The sequence below is a fragment of the Psammomys obesus genome, unplaced genomic scaffold, assembly GCF_907164565.1.
Source record: "Psammomys obesus unplaced genomic scaffold, mPsaObe1.curated_primary_1811, whole genome shotgun sequence".
NCBI lineage: Eukaryota > Metazoa > Chordata > Mammalia > Rodentia > Muridae > Psammomys > Psammomys obesus.
In genome coordinates this window covers 6,443,231-6,446,757 of record NW_026596101.1, presented here as the reverse complement: position 1 = coordinate 6,446,757, position 3,527 = coordinate 6,443,231, and the positions used below count along the sequence as shown (strand labels likewise).

Here is a 3,527-nt window from a genome sequence, read left to right as displayed (position 1 = left end):
CCTGCCATCCTGTACACCTGCCATCCTGTACACCTGCCATCCTGTACTCCTGCCATCCTGTACACCTGCTATCCTATACACTTGCTGGCCCAGTGGTTGAAAGAATGTGTTTGTTTCTCACTTGCATTACACAGAAATGTCATAGCTGGTTCAGTGTATTGTCCTATATCATCCAAATGCTAGGACCCAAGCTAACACAGAAAGCACCCCCAGCTACCATGACAGAAGAAAATGGAGCAAGGCAAATCACACAAAACTGTAAAAGCATCAACTTGGAGGTAACATGTTTCATGGGGGTTAAATCCATATTCAAAGAAGTAGGCCGGCACTCTCACACAGTACAACAGGGAGTGGAGGTCAAAGCAGTAACGACCCTCCCAATAGACCGCAGACACACTGCGAAGTGAGCGTTATAAAACCTGAAACACATAGGTTAATGACAGGGCTCAGGTAATAAAGTGCCTGGCATGTAAACATGAGGTCCTGAGTTTTGTCTTCAGAAACAAAGCACAGAGCGTGGAGGCACATGCTTCTAACCCAAATGGCCAGATGGCCTAACCTACTCAGAGAGTTCTAAGCCAAAGAGAAGCCTGCCTCATCATGCTCCTGAGGCATGATGCCTGTGCTTAATTTCTGCCCTCCACATGCATCTACCCACGCACACATATGGAAACACACCCATATGCATATCTTTTCAAACAGAAGATTCTGACATGTAATTCAGAAACACATGTACTCAGATAAATGCTAAAGCCACTAAAGCTTTTCCCTCAGGTCCCGGGTAGTTCCTTTCTAGGCCTCGGTGTCCCTATCTATAAGGAAGAAGCAGAAAAAGAGAATCTCTAAGATGCTTTGAGAATGATAATGATGTATGTTAACTCACCCATCACAAGCCTGCCTAAATAGATCATGTTAATCTTATCTAAGTGTCATCTCTGAAACGTAGAAAAAATAATTTCTCCAGATATTAATGAGATAAAACTACCACTCACCCTTTAAGCTTGACAATTTCATTTTCTTGATATCAATAATCATAAACCAGATAAAATGATTGACTTCACACAACCACCCACACAGCCCCCAAATACCAGAATCCCAGTAATTTGTAAATGGCTAACTATACCATGTTCTAAGGCAAGAAAAGAAAGAAGGAAATAAAAGAAAAAGAAGAGGAAAATGGTTCAGAGGAGGAAGGCAGGAAGACTTGATTGTTTCTAGACAACAAATGGTGCAGGCTGACACAGCTTCTCTGTCCTTGTGTTTCACTTCTGGTCCTCACACCCCTCCTATGTACAGGGCTTAGTACAGAGCTACAGCTCTGCTCCAGCCTCTGCTCTTTTCTTCCTTATGGCTAAGCCTGGGAACTGGGAGCAATGTGCTCATGATATACAGCACTCCTGCTCTCCTTCTGTCACCCCGGGTGTGATTCAAGGCACTGTACAAGGCACGTGCTCCCAAACCGCACAGCACCGTGCTGCTATTTCCCAAAAGGCACATGTCGCCAAATTGCACAGCAGTGTTTTGCTATTTCCCAGTCCAATTCAAAGCCCCTAAAGACATTTCCAGGATGGGAGGAGAAGCAGATGTTAGAGCTGTGGTGTTTTTAAATAGATGTACCATGGAGTTACCTAAGGAAAAGGAAGCCACCCACTCTTCTCTTCCCTCCCACCCTCAGTGATAGTTTTCAAGGACAAAGCCTGATTCCAGTACAGCAGGCCAGAGGGGGATGCTGGATAAGAAGAGGTCATTGCCTATAGTTGCTCCTACCTTCTCCGAATCAGCAGCTGCTAGAGTAATGAGACTATAGACTGGCATCTACAGAAAGAGACCAAGACTCAGCCTTATTTTTTTAAATTTGAGATTTCTCTCTCTCTCTCTCTCTCTCTCTCTCTCTCTCTCTCTCCTCTCTCTCTTTTAACTATGTATCTGTGTGCGGGTATGTGTTTGTGGCTATGTTGACAAAAGTACAGGTGCTGTGGAGGCCACAGTCCTCAGATCCCATGAAGCTGGAGTTAGAAATGGTTCTGAGTTGCCCAGTGTGGCTGCCAGGAACAAAGTTCAGATCTTCCGCAAGACTCCTGGATGCTCTTAACCACCAAGGCATCTCTCCAGCTCAGGGCTGGGCCTTCTGATCATTTCATTTTCTATTCTTGTCTCTGAAAAAGTCAGAAACTGGTTCAGAGTCAAGCCAACACAGATCCTGAGTGACATAGAGCAAGAGAGTATGAGCTGACAACCAAGCATGGTTTCAAAACTCAAGCAAATGAGTTTATTATTTATTGGCATACGTTCATTGTATGCGGTAATCATCTCATGAGGTCGTTTTCATGCAAGTATATGATGCACTTAAAGCGTGCCCTCCATGCTTACCTGCCTTTTCTCACCCCTCTCATTAGTACTCTCATTCCCCTACTACATGATTTAATGTACCTATATGAATTCTAGGATCCAAAATTGAGAGAAAACCTGATATTTATCTTTCTCACATTGACTTAATTTGCTTTACAAGATAATCTCAAGTTGCATCCATTTTCCTGCGTATAACATAATCTTGTTTTGCTTTATGACAGAGTAAAATATATCCCATACATTCTTTATTTCTATGATAGTTTGGTTCCTTAACTTGGATTCTGCAAATCCTCCTGAAGTGAACACTGTTGTGCATGCACCTCTGCAGTACATTGATTTAGAGTCCATGAAATAAATACTGAGGTATGGTACAGCTGTATCATTTTGGTAGATTTATATGGGGAACTTACGGATTCTCCACACTGATTTCCACAGTGGCCGAACTCTTTGACATTCCATCGGGGATTATGTAAGGGTTCCCTTTGCTTTGCATAAGAACTAATATTTGTTAAAAACCATATCTTAATTGTGGAAGTGTTTCTGATCTTCTGTTTCACTCTATCCTCATTAAAAACTTGTATTTGTATTTTAGGGGTGCCATGTCAAAGTACCACAAACTACTAGGCCTAAGAACAACAGAAATTTAATTTTATGTAAAATACAGCTAGTTCTGACACTAATTTTTTGTTAGACTTCTATAAAGTACAAAGATAACGACAACAACAAAGATTATGACTGGGAAAGAAGGCCTGGCTATTGGGAAGGAAGTAATGCCTTCTCACTATGTCCTCACACTGTAGAAGTGGCAAGGCAGCTCCTACAGGATTCCTTTTTTTTTTAACTTTTATTAATTACACTTTATTCATTTTGTATCCCCCCCATAAGCCCCTCCCTCCTCCCCTCCCAGTCCCACCCTCCCCCCCTTTTTGCATGCATGCCCCTCCCCAAGTCCACTGATAGGGACTCTCCTTCTTTCTGATCTTAGTCTATCAGTTCTCATCAGAAGTGGCTGCATTGTCAGGGTTCTAGGTTATCTCCACGGATAGTCCTTGGCTGGAGTATGAGTCTCTGGGAAGTTCCCTGTGTTCAAATTTTCTTGTTCTGTTGCTCTCCTTGTGGAGTTCCTTTCCTCTCCAGCTCTTACTATTTCCCACTTCTTACATAAAATTCTGTTCACT

General features: G+C 42.6%; 1 pseudogene; it reads right to left on the bottom strand.

Annotated features, from left to right (window-relative positions):
- Window positions 1-2,803, bottom strand: part of LOC129692199 (immunoglobulin-binding protein 1-like) — a 47,090-nt pseudogene extending 44,287 nt beyond the window's left edge.
- Window positions 2,804-3,527: the final 724 nt, after the last annotated feature.